The sequence below is a fragment of the Lissotriton vulgaris genome, chromosome 1_1, assembly GCF_964263255.1.
Source record: "Lissotriton vulgaris chromosome 1_1, aLisVul1.2, whole genome shotgun sequence".
In the NCBI taxonomy this organism is placed as follows: Eukaryota; Metazoa; Chordata; class Amphibia; order Caudata; family Salamandridae; genus Lissotriton; species Lissotriton vulgaris.
This window is the reverse complement of record NC_141685.1, coordinates 228630865-228648821: the sequence shown is the minus strand read 5'-3', so window position 1 is coordinate 228648821 and position 17957 is coordinate 228630865. Positions and strand designations below refer to the sequence as shown.

General features: G+C 49.4%; 4 non-coding genes across 4 annotated transcripts; all 4 read left to right on the top strand.

Annotated features, from left to right (window-relative positions):
• The first annotated feature begins 5137 nt into the window (after positions 1–5137).
• On the top strand, positions 5138–5210 carry TRNAF-GAA (transfer RNA phenylalanine (anticodon GAA)). The gene has a single exon. It is a non-coding gene; the product is annotated as a tRNA-Phe (tRNA).
• A 6521-nt stretch (positions 5211–11731) lies between these two features.
• On the top strand, positions 11732–11803 carry TRNAQ-CUG (transfer RNA glutamine (anticodon CUG)). The gene has a single exon. It is a non-coding gene; the product is annotated as a tRNA-Gln (tRNA).
• Positions 11804–12550: 747 nt separating this feature from the next.
• TRNAR-CCU (transfer RNA arginine (anticodon CCU)) lies at positions 12551–12623 on the top strand. The gene has a single exon. It is a non-coding gene; the product is annotated as a tRNA-Arg (tRNA).
• Positions 12624–13367: 744 nt separating this feature from the next.
• TRNAR-UCU (transfer RNA arginine (anticodon UCU)) lies at positions 13368–13456 on the top strand. The gene is given in 2 exon segments: positions 13368–13404; positions 13421–13456. It is a non-coding gene; the product is annotated as a tRNA-Arg (tRNA).
• Positions 13457–17957: the final 4501 nt, after the last annotated feature.

The window sequence follows — 17957 nt, the reverse complement described above, 5'->3', positions numbered from 1 at the left end:
CTGACCCTGGGCCCCATGGGAACAGTCCAGTCCGAACTACAAAAGCCATGTCCTTCCCAGAACGGAATCAAGCATCCGAGGACCGGACCGGTTTCGAGGTAACACCTCTCATCAGCCCGGCTAGCTTGACTCCAGTGGTGTGGAGTGCCTGGGACCCACGTCTGGGCATCCCCAGCGCACTTATGGCGGCAATTGCAAACAAAACAGGAGATGGACCGAATGTGGATCAATGTCACACATTCATCCCAGTCCAAAGATCTGGGCCAAAATCCATCGTTTTTTTGCACTCCACACCACCCTGGGTTAGACAATGGCCATATGCAAATCAGCTCTGACCCTGGGCCCCATGGGAACAGTCCAGTCCGAACTACAAAAGCCATGTCCTTCCCAGAACGGAATCAAGCATCCGAGGACCGGACCGGTTTCGAGGTAACACCTCTCATCAGCCCGGCTAGCTTGACTCCAGTGGTGTGGAGTGCCTGGGACCCACGTCTGGGCATCCCCAGCGCACTTATGGCGCCATTGTCTAACCCAGGGTGGTGTGGAGTGCAAAAAAACGATGGATTTGGGCCCATATCTTTTGACTGGGGGAATGTGTGACATTGATCCACATTCGGTCCATCACTTGTTGTTTTTGCAATTGCCGCCCTAAGTGCGCTGGGGATGCCCAGACGTGGGTCCCAGGCACTCCACACCACTTGGAGTCAAGCTAGCCGGGCTGATGAGAGGTGTTACCTCGAAACCGGTCCGGTCCTCGGATGCTTGATTCCGTTCTGGGAAGGACATGGCTTTTGTAGTTCGGACTGGACTGTTCCCATGGGGCCCAGGGTCAGAGCTGATTTGCATATGGCCATTGTCTAACCCAGGGTGGTGTGGAGTGCAAAAAAACGATGGATTTTGGCCCAGATCTTTGGACTGGGATGAATGTGTGACATTGATCCACATTCGGTCCATCTCCTGTTTTGTTTGCAATTGCCGCCATAAGTGCGCTGGGGATGCCCAGACGTGGGTCCCAGGCACTCCACACCACTTGGAGTCAAGCTAGCCGGGCTGATGAGAGGTGTTACCTCGAAACCGGTCCGGTCCTCGGATGCTTGATTCCGTTCTGGCAAGGACATGGCTTTTGTAGTTCGGACTGGACTGTTCCCATGGGGCAACAGGGTCAGAGCTGATTTGCATATCGCCATTGTCTAACCCAGGGTGGTGTGGAGTGCAAAAAAACGATGGATTTGGGCCCAGATCTTTTGACTGGGGGAATGTGTGACATTGATCCACATTCGGTCCATCACTTGTTGTTTTTGCAATTGCCGCCCTAAGTGCGCTGGGGATGCCCAGACGTGGGTCCCAGGCACTCCACACCACTTGGAGTCAAGCTAGCCGGGCTGATGAGAGGTGTTACCTCGAAACCGGTCCGGTCCTCGGATGCTTGATTCCGTTCTGGGAAGGACATGGCTTTTGTAGTTCGGACTGGACTGTTCCCATGGGGCAACAGGGTCAGAGCTGATTTGCATATGGCCATTGTCTAACCCAGGGTGGTGTGGAGTGCAAAAAAACGATGGATTTGGGCCCAGATCTTTTGACTTTGGGAATGTGTGACATTGATCCACATTCGGTCCATCACTTGTTGTTTTTGCAATTGCCGCCCTAAGTGCGCTGGGGATGCCCAGACGTGGGTCCCAGGCACTCCACACCACTTGGAGTCAAGCTAGCCTGGCTGATGAGAGGTGTTACCTCGAAACCGGTCCTGTCCTCGGATGCTTGATTCCGTTCTGGGAAGGACATGGCTTTTGTAGTTCGGACTGGACTGTTCCCATGGGGCAACAGGGTCAGAGCTGATTTGCATATCGCCATTGTCTAACCCAGGGTGGTGTGGAGTGCAAAAAAACAATGGATTTGGGCCCAGATCTTTTGACTGGGGGAATGTGTGACATTGATCCACATTCGGTCCATCACTTGTTGTTTTTGCAATTGCCGCCCTAAGTGCGCTGGGGATGCCCAGACGTGGGTCCCAGGCACTCCACACCACTTGGAGTCAAGCTAGCCGGGCTGATGAGAGGTGTTACCTCGAAACCGGTCCGGTCCTCGGATGCTTGATTCCGTTCTGGGAAGGACATGGCTTTTGTAGTTTGGACTGGACTGTTCCCATGGGGCAACAGGGTCAGAGCTGATTTGCATATCGCCATTGTCTAACCCAGGGTGGTGTGGAGTGCAAAAAAACGATGGATTTGGGCCCAGATCTTTTGACAGGGGGAATGTGTGACATTGATCCACATTCGGTCCATCACTTGTTGTTTTTGCAATTGCCGCCCTAAGTGCGCTGGGGATGCCCAGACGTGGGTCCCAGGCACTCCACACCACTTGGAGTCAAGCTAGCCGGGCTGATGAGAGGTGTTACCTCGAAACCGGTCCGGTCCTCGGATGCTTGATTCCGTTCTGGGAAGGACATGGCTTTTGTAGTTCGGACTGGACTGTTCCCATGGGGCAACAGGGTCAGAGCTGATTTGCATATCGCCATTGTCTAACCCAGGGTGGTGTGGAGTGCAAAAAAACGATGGATTTGGGCCCAGATCTTTTGACTGGGGGAATGTGTGACATTGATCCACATTCGGTCCATCACTTGTTGTTTTTGCAATTGCCGCCCTAAGTGCGCTGGGGATGCCCAGACGTGGGTCCCAGGCACTCCACACCACTTGGAGTCAAGCTAGCCGGGCTGATGAGAGGTGTTACCTCGAAACCGGTCCGGTCCTCGGATGCTTGATTCCGTTCTGGGAAGGACATGGCTTTTGTAGTTCGGACTGGACTGTTCCCATGGGGCAACAGGGTCAGAGCTGATTTTGCATATCGCTATTGTCTAACCCAGGGTGATGTGGAGTGCAAAAAAACGATGGATTTGGGCCCAGATCTTTTGACTGGGGGAATGTGTGACATTGATCCACATTCGGTCCATCACTTGTTGTTTTTGCACTTCCATAATATGGCGCAGGCACGAAGTCAAAGTGATTCTCTATGACCCCATGCAAATGAGCAAAAATAGTCGAAGATAACGCTGGCAGTAGACCGTCGCTAGCAGTAAATACAGAATGGGCCACTCAAGCATCTGCAGTCCCTTCTGTAATCCTATAGTGCCCCACCAGATGAAAAAGCAAGTACACATTCCTATTGTGTATGAGTTTAGTAACGGCTAACATGACTTGAATGGTTTCAAGATTAATACGTTATATTCAGGGCCTCTAGAATTATGTGGTAGGGGACGCTCAAATTATGCATCGTGGTTAAATAAACTACATGGCAAGAAAAAGATTATGCAGCATTATGTGCCACATTTTGTGCTAGTACTACTTCATTAATTAGTCATCTGTAAACTCGTTAACACTGTCTGGGCATTAATGTTTCTCATTAGTACCAGTCTAGCACCCAAATATAGCAATAAGCTACAGAAAGGTGACCAGTCAACCTTTGCAAAGGTCCTTCCATTGCAGGGCAGCACGTGTCATTGTGTTTTTAGTAACTTTTGAACTGTATGAACTAGAAAGCGGAGATATCACTCACTTATATTTCCACTCCCACCCGAAGACTACTAAATAGAGTCTGGCAGTTCATGCATTATGTGTCATTAACAGGACTTTAAGTGGGATGAGAAAACTGAGGGGTCTCTCTATGGGGTGTGACCGATGTAATGAAGGGTGTGGCTTAAAAACATGCAAGCTACAATTCTGTGATTGGCTAAGTGTGCACTCAGATATATAATACAACAAGTAACATTACACCTAAACCAAGACTATTGACTTTTCCAATCCTTGTTAGTTGCATATTCTAGATAAGCAACAACTATCGTTTCTTTATATATCAAATTCAAAATGCTTTAGTTTTTAAATTGTGAGAAAAGTGAAAGAACTATAACAAGTCACTTTGACCTTAAATCAAAAGCAGTGAAAGGTGGTACTGTTGCAGAGCTAAACAAAATCCACCTTGAGGAGGAGGGCAAAAATGAAAAGCCCCATAGAGACCCGTCTCTGCACCTGCTTTTTAGAATTGCCGGTGCTGAGCACCATCAGGACCCAGCCCACTTAAAGCCCTGGTTATTAAACCCACCCTCCGCTGCTCTCTCTTTCAGCTCTCACTCTCTATCTCTCTCTCTCTTTCAGCTCTCACTCTCTATCTCTCTCTCTCTTTCAGCTCTCACTCTCTATCTCTCTGCTGCTCTCTATCTACGCTCTCCCTCTCTCTCTTTCAGCTGTTGTCTCTCTGCTGCTCTCTCTCTCTCTCTCTTTCGCTCTTCTCTCTGCTGCCCTCCCTCTCTCTCAGCTCTCACTCTCTATTTGTCCGGTGCTCTCTCTCTGTCTCTGCTGCTCCCACTCTTTCTCTTCAGCTCTCACTCTCTATTTGTCTGGTGCTCTTTCACTGTCTCTGCTGCTCCCACTCTTTCTCTTTCTGCTCTCAATCTCTCTTTCTTTCTCTTCTCTTTCTGCTGCTCTCCCCCTCTCTCTCTTTTCTCTGCTGCTCCCACTCTTTCTCTTTTAGTTCTCAATCTCTTTTTCTTCCTCTTCTCTTTCTGCTGCTCTCCCCCTCTCTCTCTCTCTCTTTTCTCTGCTGCTCTCTCAGCTCTTACTCTCTTTCTCTTTCTCTCTCTGCTGCTCTCTGTCTCTGCTGCTCTCTCTTTCTCTTTCAGCTCTTACTCTCTATCTCTCTTCTGCTCTCTATGCTATTCGCTCTTTCTCTGCTTCTCTATCTCTCCCCTCTCTCTGCTGCTCTCTCTGTCTCTGCTGCTCTCTCTCTTTCAGCTCTCACTCGCTCTTTCTCTCTTCTGCTCTCTGCTCTCTGCTCTCTCTCTCTCTCTCTTTCAGCTGCTGTCTCTCTGCTGCTCTCTCATATAGTTTGTTTGGAAAAACAGGAAATGGGCAACTGCTTAAACTAACCATAGTCACTGGGTCAGAGAGAGAGCTTCATCGAATACTGATTGGCTCCTGGGCAGGATGAGTGTCCGCCCTCAATAAGCGCAATGAAAAGAGGTTTAGTAGTGACACAGGGAGTAGTCAAAGTAGCTGTTAAATGACCCCACTTACAATACCGATAATCACATTGTGTAACGCATTACTTATATCCAGATTGCGTGAGTAGTGTTTGAAGAATCACAGGAGCCGAAATAGCTCAGTTGGGAGAGCGTTAGACTGAAGATCTAAAGGTCCCTGGTTCGATCCCGGGTTTCGGCAGATTCTCTCTTTTGTCCTTCGTTGATGTTTATAATTTCCTCCGCGGTCTCAGTCTTTTCTCGCTGCTCTGCCGTCTTCCCTGCCTCTCCACCTTCACATCATCATTCTTCCTTCGCCCTTCCTCATTCCCACCTGCGGTCTCTTCCTCACATCCGGGCACTGCAATGAATGTGTAATGCTTTGTCTTCTCTGTGACCCGCTCGTTCGCCCATTTAAGGTTTTATTGTATGTTTACAGATTTATTGTATTTTTATGTCTCGGCTAAAAGACGCGCGTAAGCGCGTCTCCGCCGAGATCTTATGTCAGCGAGTATCATTCCCAGGAGACAGTCCTGGCCACGCGCATCCTTCCAGGCGATTTGTAACTGGAACGCGCGCTGTGGCCAGGCGCTGTCTCCTGGGAAGCGCAAGCACCACACACGCATGCGCATACACACACACACGCGCCCATGCACGCACGCACATACATACATACAGAGACACCACCCCTGACTCATACACACACGCGCGCACACACACAAGTGCACCGAGGCCCCCCCTCCCCCGCCGTCACCGTCGCGCACATACATACACACACACACACGAGCATACACACACACAAGTGCACCAATCGCGCTCCAGAACTTACCTTACCTCAGCACGCGGCGCCCAACCTCCTGCTGGCGCGGCCCCGGGGCTCTACACCGCTCACAGGAGCCCCGGGCCGCGAGACGCTACGACTCCGCCTGCCTCCTCTTCCGGTGTGAACGTGGCCCCGCCCCCGTCACAGGCGACCGTGCCTGACTTCCGGGGCGGCCGCAAAATGCCGGGCGGACAGACATTTTTTTAAAGAATCTTTTTAAGGTTTAACATGGATTTTGCAGCTTAAACGATTTGTAAACCAGCATGTGATTGCAGTCCGTAAAATGTTGTCATGCGGACAGGTTTATTGCTGCCTAGGGCACATTTTGACCTCTCCCACTCTAGCGAGAACAACCTTTAATGCAGGAAGAGCCTGCTGAAGGAATGCAGTCCTAGCAAGCAGTGCACAGTGCAACGCTAATCAGCTCACTGGCTGTCATTTGCTTATTTATATGAAGTCTGAAATGTCACACTCCAGAGATCTGAATAGGTTCTTTCTACCGGAGAGGAGTAAAGGGAATTTTAAACCTTTCTAATGTCCTTTGACATTAATTTGTCTCACACAAAGAGAAGTATATTTTATTGAATTTGATTAACAAATTCATTGGCAACTGAAATTTAAAAGCGCTCTCAGACCACATGTGTATCTTGCTAGAAAGTTCATCATTAGAATCATATTTTTCCCTGCCTATGATGCGTCCAATAGTCCCATAATTCCAGTTCTTTTTATGATTCTGATAAAATCTGTGTAAACGACTGTTATGTAATGATTCATTTATGTTTTTACCCAGTTTTACGTTCAAAAGTCCCTTTTAATAGACTGTCCATGGCACGTTCAAGCTTACAATTTACAAAACTAACCCAGAAGCCTCACACCTGGCTAAAAAAGCTTCAAGGTTTACTGTAAATAGAGTTGTGTGTATTGTCCTAAACTGTTGATATCATTACAGTGGAGGCGTTGTGTTCATGCTTAATGCTGTACCCCTTTATCAATCACCAGTACGAACGGAACAAACATTATGTATGAAAGAACGTGTCTATTTTTCACCATCTGTCGATTGCCAGCCTCTTTACTGCCGTAGTACTTTTGCTTTTTTTCTTTTACATGTAAAAATGTTACTGAATGAGTTACCCTAAATGCTTCCATGCATTGGGTCAAATGGACTTATTTTTTAAGCAGGGTCTCGTTTAAAAAAGAAAATTGTGACCAGCTTCGCAATTATGTTCGCAGGTCACTGGGGCTACACGTAATATTATGGAATTGGAATTTTGAGTCACGTTACTTTGTTGTTGATCTGAGGCATGAATTAGTTCACAGGGTTTCGTCTCTTCTTTGTATCTGGGTACCCCAATATGCAAGTTTTAAGACTTGGTTTCTGCAACTTGAGCCAAATTCTTACAGCAATCATGAGGCCTTCAGCCCTGGAATTATACTGATGGTAAACACGGACCTAGAGTTGTTATTTAGGGGCGTGCGGGTTAGGCTTATCTGATGGTAGCTGTGCTAGTCAATTTTACATCTTGTCATTCCATATTCTCCCTAGACATGTAAGGTGTGTGTCTAGTTAGTTTAAATACCAAAATAGAAAAGTGAATACTAAGATACGGACAGTTGAGTGTGACGCGTTGTACAGACTCTGTAGAACAGGGTTGCCTCTATCAGTGAGGCCCCTAAAAGGCAGGGGCACTGGGCCAGAGCCCACTTGGCCCATGCCTTAAAAAGTCTGTGTGCATATCTCACCTCCAGGACCATTCTTACAGACCTGACCGAGTGAGTGGCTCGATAAGATAGCAGGGCTCTCCCCGGGCCGGACAGGGCGACACACTGCTGGTAGGGTGCCTTAGAAGCATGTGCACTTGTAATCACGCCATTATTATTTTTGTAGTGCGCTGCCTCCTAGGACATTTGAAGGGTTTTGTTTGCAACAAAATGGGGAAAACGTACATTACCTGCAGGGAGGCGTTAATTCAGAGTAGGGAGTGCAGAGTGCAGGGTGCAGAGCTGTGAGTGCAGAGTGCAGGGTGCAGAGCTGTGAGTGCGCGCAGGTGCAGAGTGCGTGCAGAGTGGAGAGTGCAGAGTGCGCGCAGGTGCAGAGCTGTGAGTGTGTGCAGAGTGGTGTGTGCAGAGTGGTGTGTGCTGTTGAGTGCAGAGCTGTGAGTGCAGGTGCAGAGTGGTGTGTGCTGTTGAGTGCAGAGCTGTGAGTGCAGGTGCAGAGTTGTGTGTGCTGTTGAGTGCAGAGCTGTGAGTGCAGGTGCAGAGTGGTGTGTGCTGTTGAGTGCAGAGCTGTGAGTGCAGGTGCAGAGTGGTGTGTGCTGTTGAGTGCAGAGCTGTGAGTGTGTGCAGAGTGGTGTGTGCAGAGTGGTGTGTGCTGTTGAGTGCAGAGCTGTGAGTGCAGGTGCAGAGTGGTGTGTGCTGTTGAGTGCAGGTGCAGAGCAGTGAGTGCAGGTGCAGAGCAGTGAGTGCAGGTGCAGAGTAGTGAGCGCAGGTACAGAGTGGTGTGTGCTGTTGAGTGCAGAGTGCTGTGTATTGGCAATGTAAATGACAATGCCATTTATTTATGATTTAAAGAAAAAAAAGAAATGTCATGAGCAATGCCAATAGCTCTACCTTTAATGATGCCGAGACCATTGCATTGTAAATGCTTGTTGCAGATTGGAAGAGGCTCTGCAGCTGCGGAGGAAACACACACAGTCTAAAGCCGTCTCACGCTTCAGGCGTGAGAGAGAAGCATGTTCCCTTCCTCTCTTCCAGCACCACTCACCATTAATGTGCACCTGTGTGCGGGTGTGTCTGTCCCATCAGAGCGAGGGATGTGGCAGGGTGGGCCTCTCCACAGAGCCCACCTCTCGGCAGCCCGCTCCCCTGGCTGCAGCGGTTCCGGGTATAGTCCTTTTGTGGTGTTGAATATGCCACGGGTCCTGAGTTTTTAACACCCTATGTCCTTACCTAACCTAACATAAACATTATTTTGGAATAGACATAGCTGCCAAGGTTTCAGAATGCTATGTGTGACATTTTCATAATTTCAGTGAAATTATGAGTGACATTTCAACAACTATGAGTGACACTTTATCGCGGGCAATATCACGCGATGAAGATGAGGGAAACATACATATCAGAAATATTGCACCCTTTTGAGCAACAAGAAACTCTAAGCAGTCATTTAACTAAAGTGCACTAACAGCAGGCAACTGAAAAGCAGGCAGAGTCTGAATGTGCGACTCCACAATTCTCAAACTCAGTACACTAAAGACCAGGGGTGCAGGTAGCTTAGAATAATTGAAGCATACGTTTTACTTATTAACAGCCATAGCAAGTTAGCCGAGCTACTAAAACACAGATGCCTTAGCCAGCCTTTGCCCACACTGGGCCCCCTGGATCCTCCCTGCTGCCAGCAGTCATTCAATGAGATCAGGATTCAGAGCATCAGGGTAAACCCCAGGGGCCTCTCTGCCATTCGTAGGACCCAGCCCACAACAGACAGATGTGAGGCCCCACTTGAACAAACGTCGATTTTCTTAATATCTGTTATCCAGGTCTGCATTTGAGGTGATGTTTGATTAAAAAAAAACCTAGGTAAAAAAGAGCGGTACTGATCACGCACTTTGTCTTTCAACCTCTGACAGGCACCTGAAAGTTTGATTACCTTACCTCAGCCCTTATGTGTCTTAGCCAGCACCATTTGAAAGTCCCAATCAAACTAGAGAGCTCTATCAGCAGCACACAATATAAAGTATGTCTCACACTCATCCAAGGGTCACAGAAGCCAGCCGTCGCGAATTCTTGAAATTTCCAAGTTTGGACTATGCCAAGCATGATCATTGTTTTTTAGGCGTAGTGGAAACAGTTCCGAAATCCCTGCCTTCGGATCCTTGCACTCCCACCACGCACTTAATATTCCGAAAAATCCTAAATAAATTCTGCCTCTGAATTTATTTCTAAAAAATTAATTTCGATCACTGTCAGTTGGAGGATCCCATAAGCATCCCTCAGAGCGCACCGACAAACGATGGGAAGAGCTCTTAATGTCGGGACTGTACTAACTAAAGATGTTATTTCCTTGGATTTTCATACATGCAACACTCATGTCCTGCACATATTTTTAGTGAGGTACTAGTTCAAGAGGCAAGCCTGAAGCCCAACTCTGCTGGACAAGGATGTAAACTTAATTTGTTTTCATACGAGTTAGAGCAGGGAATCGACTCTTGACGTCATATCTATTGAGGGAGCCTAGGCTCGGATGCAAGCGCAGTAAAATAATCATTTCTCTGCTTTAAAAAAATATATATCTCACGGAGGGGCCTATGTGCTATTTAAAGCAAGCAAAAAAAAGTTATGCTACTAAATAAACGAGGGCTAAAATTGAACTTGTACTATGCCTCAAGACAACCTACGTGCTGTCAATAATGTCTGCGCCACGCTGCACATTGAACTAGAAGTTTTAATGCACAAACAGATGTCATGAAATTAAGTTAAAGTGGCAAGTTGTAGCTTTTGATAATAGCTGTTCGACACTATTTCGACTGTATTCATCGATGGCAATGCCAAGCAGAGAGACTAACTAGGAGAGAGACATGCTCCAGCCCCCCTCCAGTTGGGAGTAGTTCGGGTTTGTTATCACACTTGCAATCACTACCATTCACAAGGGGCGATTTGGTTGAAAAAAGAATAACCTGTAGCTAAAATCTAACACACCCACAAAGAAGTAAATAGAAGACTAGGGCACACGGATGTAAATGCTCGGGCCAGGTCGAGAAATAAATGCAGTGGCCCACGTACCATGCAAAACTAATTATATCCTCGCTTTTCTTTTGATACGTATCTCTTCTTTTCCACCATAATGCAGCCTGTTGCTCCCAGGTCTGCAGCATGATTATATGAACAAAGTAAATATACTTCCCCAGCAGGGTCATCGGTGTTTCAAACAATTTTTTGGTGGCAATACAGTTTTACTGTCTCGAGCAAAGGTGGTGACTGGTCTAAAATTTCTTTCACTCCTGCACAGGGCTATACATTAAGAGGGGGCATTTGGTGTTTCACAAGTCCCCCCTCCTCCTCTACCTCCTTCAATAATGCAATCATTGTCTGGATGGCTAACGGTTTCCCTCCCCGTGCACGGTGCGGATGACTGGACCCTAAAGCAGTGCAGCAAGGGAAAGCTGAGAGCCTTGAGGCCTGCTTGACGCCCTAACACTTACTTGAGTGAGCCCCCACCGTTATATCCGGTCTGCCGCAGTCTAGGACTGTAAACTCCACTAATGACAGTCACTCTGCACCATGACTGGCAGCAGCCAATCGGGTTCCTGCGCGGAACCTAATATCCAGCCTTGCTGCGACGATGGCCAGCATGACTGTGACCCGGCTGCAGTAGTAGTGTTTTGCGCCAACGGCTGCCTCGGCCCTGATAGAGACTCTGGACGTGACGGCACTCTACCTGCCATCCGGATTAATCCTTGCCCCCATGGTGTATCATGACTGGCAGCACTCTATGTAAATGGCTGCGCACTGCGTTGGCGCCGCAACCAGATATTGCGCATTGTTGCCAACACAGCAGGCAGCTGGGGCAGAGTGCGTTGATTCAATGTAACGATGGTGGTTTAACTATTTAGGAACTAGCACAGCAACCACAGCACGTCTCTCGGGAGAACTGAAGCACAGAGAGCCTGTGAGGCGCTGCTGGTGGCGCGCGCTGGCAGGTGGTGGCAAATGCGTGACAATGCATTTCAGTGTGGTGATGCAGAACACCGCACTGAAATGCGTGAGCGTCCTACCTAATGCGTGATACTTGACAGCACTGAGGGAGCGGATTTCAAGTGACTAAAAATCAGAATCAGAAACTACAGCGTACACCTTCCCCGGTCCAGCAGTGAAACGTATGCCTGGGGTAGGATGTCCGATGTGGTTCCATGGTGTAATGGTTAGCACTCTGGACTCTGAATCCAGCGATCCGAGTTCAAATCTCGGTGGGACCTGAACCTTTTCTATTTGTTCAGCAATTAGTTGCATTTTACCTGACTTCAGTCTTAAAAATAATCAGTACGTTTGTCTTCACGAACAAATGCTTTGTTTTTATGTTTTTTGAGCGTCACATACAGGGCTTTCACTTTAATGGCGATAAAATTAGGTGCTTTAAAAAAATAACATTTGCAATGCAATAGCTCAGACTCAGGCAAATGTTTCGTTCTGTTAATTGTTTCATTCTTCAGTCTCATGCACTGCAGCGAAATGGATTAATTAACCGAATCCAGTAAGCTCTACTGACTCAAACTTTAATCATCAAAGCAGTCGGGTTTTTGAGGCTTGGATTTAATTGTTTTGCACCTGACCCTGAAAATATTGATGTAAGTTTATATATAATTTAGTTAATACTAGTCCAGGCAGAAATCCTGACTCCACGCAGCTCAGTTTCTTTATAGCAACAGTGGCCGATGTAGAAGAGAGTCTCTTTCGCCTAAACATGGATCGAAAGTTCGACGCTCATCTGGGGTGAAAGAAAGATGCTTTGCCGTTTTTGCTGGGGTCCTCGTGGCTGAAATGTGATGGATGAACCGGTTCACGTAAACGCCGCCATTTCAAACTGTGTTCACCACAGCGCGGGTGTTTTCAAAGATTGTAAATATTTACTTGTTTTATACCTTAGTAGGAACGCTGACTGAGTAGAGCATGCCGTGCGTGCAGAAGGTGAAAATAATGCTCAATTGTGTCATGTGTGTCAAGCAGCCCCAGTGGCCTAATGGATAAGGCATTGGCCTCCTAAGCCAGGGATTGTGGGTTCGAGTCCCATCTGGGGTGGGGAACGATCAGTTTTTGATTTTATCCGGTTTTGTCTGTATCTTCACTCTCAACATTAGGATTGTAAAGTGGGTGTAGGGGGAGTCAAACGTACATCTAGGGGTCCAATTGCACAATATGATACCAGAAAATGCATGATCAATACCGGCTTCCCACTTGACCAAATTGTGTGATTCTCAGCAATTATTTATTTCACTTTCCCTCTTTTTTCTCCATGATCACATCTAAAATTACCATGAAATACATGAGTTCCAGATGTGCGCTGGACGAAACTAACTCCAGTGTATGATTTTATAAACTATAATGTTGTCCATGCCTAATAGCCACATAGGCCCCCAACGGGCGCTTATAACAAATGACTTGCTGCCTCTTAGTTTACTATTGTTAGTGTGGGTGGAAGGGAAGCATGAATGTTTCTTAAATTCATGTTAGATAAATATCACTTAAAAAAAAAACCAATTCTTAATGCACTGAAGAAATCCGATATGCAAATCCTGTTAGAAGAAACAAACATCATCATCGCTCAGCGGTGAAAAGCTTCCAGCGGGACGTAAAAAATAACCCGGACCAAAATATCTCACACGCCCCTGAGACCCTGTGAGTGGAGCTAGCGCAGTCCTCGTCCGTCTCATCTCTAGAAATACACGTGCACGAACGTTTCACTCTTGTTTCTTCGAAGAAAGACTCGAGCATCATTTTTTCTGTGCACCAGGAGTGCGCTCTGAGGCGCGCGCTTCCACAGGTGGCTCTGTGGCGCAATGGATAGCGCGTTGGACTTCTAGGCTGGCCGTGAAGGCATTCAAAGGTTGTGGGTTCGAGTCCCACCAGAGTCGTTTTGAGACACAGTGCCCCGAATTATGACAGAAATGTTCCTTCATAATTGTTCACAAAGAGCACAAGGAGCAGGATTGGTTTGCCCATGTTTTTCCAGGACTGCGTTTTATTGCCCGGCCCTGGGGCTCTGTACAGCCCTGGGAGCCCTGATGAAGACCTGCCTGTTAGCATCACACATGGACCAAAACGTGTGAGCAGAGACTTCTTCTCACATGCAGGACACTTACCCCCGCGCTGGGTGCGTAGAGTGCACTGGGCAGGGAGGGGCGTCATCCACTCATTGCTGTACAGGTGTGAGGGAGTCTTTGCACTTTGTGCTCACAGGGTCTGTGGTCTTTTTACACCAGGGCGATTTCACCAGAGACCGCCATAGGTTATCTGTGGGGGGTGCACTGGGCCGGGTCAGGGGTGGTAGAGTGGGGTCCAGACAGGTTCTGGATGTGGTCACTATTCTTGAGATGGACAGAGAGTGCAGGAGGGTTTTAAAAAATATTCCTGTTTGTGCCTCAGTTGTGTCTACACCGGCACCGCAGCGGCGCTAGTCCACATGATCTGCGTCTCTGGGAGCTACAACATTCTCCAGGGGATACAGCAGCCCCCCTTAATGCCCCATCACACCTGATCCTCGAAGCTTGATTATGGCGGGGAGCGGTGAGGCTGGGGGCTTTCACCAAGCTACCTCATTGAAAAGCACACCCACCCCCACATCTACAACCACCATCCTGTGTGCCACAAACTGGTGGACCTGGAGGGAACATCAGCCCTGGAAGAGGGTGTCCGTATCCAGCCCTGGGGGGCACATCTGGCAGGGTCGTTGAGGGTCTGTGGGTCTGTTCCTAGCCATACCTGAGAGGCGGCTGCTAGGTACAGCCCTGGCACCCTGGCATCTCTAACCACAGCGCAGGAGCATCGTCTGTCAGTCAATGAGACATCTCTGGATCACTCATCGAGTGAACCTGCTCCATGTTTGAACCTGGCTCAGACTAGAATGTGTACAACAGAGCTCTGCTCTAATCTCAGGGGTTGGCATCCCTTCTCAGGGGCTCCGCACGAGTCTCAGGGAGGGACATCCCTTCTCAGGGGCTCTACTCTAGTCTCAGGGGATGACATCCCTTCTCAGGGGCTCTACTCTAGTCTCAGGGGGTGGCATCCCTTCTCAGCAGAGCTCTGCTCTAGTCTCAGGAGGAGGCATCCCTTCTCAGGGCTCTACTCTAGTCTCAGGGGATGACATCCCTTCTCAGCAGAGCTCTGCTCTAGTCTCAGGGGAGGACATCCCTTCTCAGCAGAGCTCGGCTCTAGTCTCAGGGGGCTGGCATCCCTTCTCAGGGGCTCCGCTCGAGTCTGAGGGAGGGACATCCCTTCTCAGGGGCTCTACTCTAGTCTCAGGGGGTGGCATCCCTTCTCAGCAGAGCTCTGCTCTAGTCTGAGGCGGTGACATCCCTTCTCAGGGGCTCTACTCTAGTCTCAGGGTATGACATCCCTTCTCAGGGGCTCTGCTCTAGTCTCAGGGGATGACATCCCTTCTCAGGGGCACTGCTCTAGTCTCAGGGGGTGGCATCCCTTCTCAGGGGCTCTGCTCTAGTCTCAGGGGGTGGCATCCCTTCTCAGCAGAGCTCTGTTCTAGTCTCAGGGGCTGGCATCCCTTCTCAGGGGCTCTACTCTCGTCTCAGGGGATGACATCCCTTCTCAGGGGCTCCGCTCGAGTCTGAGGGAGGGACATCCCTTCTCAGGGGCTCGACTCTAGTCTCAGGGGATGACATCCCTTCTCAGGGGCTCTGCCCTAGTTAAGGGGTGGCATCCCTTCCCAGCAGAGCTCTGCTCTAGACTCAGGGGGTGGCATCCCTTCCCAGCAGAGCTCTGCTCTAATCTCAGGGGATGACATCCCTTCTCAGCAGAGCTCTGCTCTAATCTCAGGGGGTGGAATCCCTTCTCAGCAGAGCTCTGCTCTAATCTCAGGGGGTGGCATCCTTTCTCAGCAGAGCTCTGCTCTAGTCTCAGGGGATGGCATCCCTTCTCAGCAGAGCTCTGCTCTAGTCTCAGGGGGTGGCATCCCTTCTCAGCAGAGCTCTGCTCTAGACTCAGGGGATGGCATCCCTTCTCAGCAGAGCTCTGCTCTAATCTCAGGGGGTGGCATCCCTTCTCTGCAGAGCTCTGCTCTAATCTCAGGGGATGACATCTCTTCTCAGCAGAGCTCTGCTCTATTCTTAGGGGATGACATCCCTCCTCAGCACCTTCTCAGCAGAGTTCTGCTTTAGTCTCAGGGGGTGGCATCCCTTCTCTGCAGAGCTCTGCTCTAATCTCAGGGGATGACATCCCTTCTCAGCAGAGCTCTGCTCTAGTCTCAGGGGGTGGCATCTCTTCTCAGCAGAGCTCTGCTCTAGTCTCAGCGGGTGGCATCCCTTCTCAGCAGAGCTCTGCTCTAGTCTCAGGGGGTGGCATCCCTTCTCAGCAGAGCTCTGCTCTAATCTCAGGGGGTGGCATCCCTTCTCAGCAGAGCTCTGCTCTAATCTCAGGGGGTGGCATCCCTTCTCAGCAGAGCTCTGCTCTAATCTCAGGGGATGACATCCCTTCTCAGCAGAGCTTTGCTCTAGTCTCAGGGGGTGGCATCCCTTCTCAGGAGAGCTCTGCTCGAGTCTGAGGGAGGGACATCCCTTCTCAAGGGCTCTGCTCTAGTCTCAGGGGTTGGCATCCCTTCTCAGCAGAGCTCTGCTCTAGTCTCGGGGTGTCATCCCTTCTCAGCAGAGCTCTGCTCTAAGCTCAGGGGTTGCCATCCCTTCTCAGGGGCTCTGCTCTAGTCTCAGGGGGTGGCATCCCTTCTCAGCAGAGCTCTGCTGGAATCTCAGGGGATGACATCTCTTCTCAGCAGAGCTCTGCTCTAGTCTCAGGGGGTGGCATCCCTTCTCAGCAGAGCTCTGCTCTAGTCTAAGGGGGTGACATCCCTTCTCAGCAGAGCTCTGCTGGAATCTCAGGGGCTGACATCTCTTCTCAGCAGAGCACTGCTCTAGTCTCAGGGGGTGGCATCCCTTCTCAGCAGAGCTCTGCTCTAGTCTCAGGGGATGGCATCCCTTCTCAGGGGCTCTGCTCTAGTCTCAGGGGGTGGCATCCCTTCTCAGGAGAGCTCTGCTCTAGTCTCATGGGGTGGCATCCCTTCTCAGCAGAGCTCTGCTCTAGTCTCAGGGGGTGACATCCCTTCTCAGCAGAGCTCTGCTGGAATCTCAGGGGCTGACATCTCTTCTCAGCAGAGCACTGCTCTAGTCTCAGGGGGTGGCATCCCTTCTCAGCAGAGCTCTGCTCTAGTCTCAGGGGATGGCATCCCTTCTCAGGGGCTTTGCTCTAGTCTCAGGGGGTGGCATCCCTTCTCAGCAGAGCTCTGCTCTAGTCTCAGGGGGTGGCATCCCTTCTCAGCAGAGCACTGCTCTAGTCTCAGGGGGTGGCATCCCTTCTCAGCAGAGCTCTGCTCTAGTCTCAGGGGGTGGCATCCCTTCTCAGCAGAGCTCTGCTCTAGTCTCAGGGGATGACATTCCTCCTCAGTGGTGGCTCAGCAATACATCTATGATCTGGGGTGTAGCAGGAAGGAAGTGGTCAGAGATTAATAACAATGGCACACAAGCAGAGAAGTCCTGGTCTTCCGGCCACAAGACTTCTATGTTAGTACATCACCTCAGTGGAAGTCGTAAACTCGGTCGGGGGTGGGGGCATCTTGCACATAAATAGTCTGTTTGATCTCACCCATCCTTCGTTGGGGCAATGTTCATTCCAAAGGCACCTCAGGAAGAAGCCCAGCCTACTTCCAATTCTTATCCCTGCCTGGCAAGGCTGACCTTTGACCGCCATCTTGGTGGCCACTTGCACACAGTGTTCCAGAATGCATTTCTGCCTCCATGGAGCCAGGATTAAACACTCACCCCTTGCTCATTCTACCACATGTATGCAGCGTACACACGCGCTCACCATCCATGTCTCACACAGATCTAGAGGAATGCCCATGTGAAATCTGGTGTTGTCGGTGGGACAAGGATTGCAGTGTGGCATTGCGGTGGTGCCCTCTGCGGTGCCTTCAGTACACGGAGTCAGCAGCAGCATTGTAGACAGCGCAGGATTGCTTTTCTTCTGTTGCAGCACAAAACACACAGTCCCCAGTGTTGAAGGCAAAAGAACTTAATGCATTTGCTGTTACTGAGACTTCTTGAACATAGGACAAGCTCTATCTCAAGCCCTTGGAAAAACTCACAAAAAGGAAGTTGCAGTAAGTTCAGTCCAGTCCTTTCACCACCCAAGAGAGAAGCAGCCACTACAGGCCAACACAGCAAAACACACAGCAAAGAGTTAGTCCCTACTAACAGCTTCTCTAGCTCTTCTTCTTGGCAGTCTTCTTGGTTCCAAAAGAGTTCTAAAGTTTAAGGGGTTGAGCCCTACTTTTCATAGCCCAAAACCCTTTGTCCTCTCAGGCAGAGAGTGTCTGTGCCCAGCCAGAACCGGTTCTATCCTCTCTGGTACAGC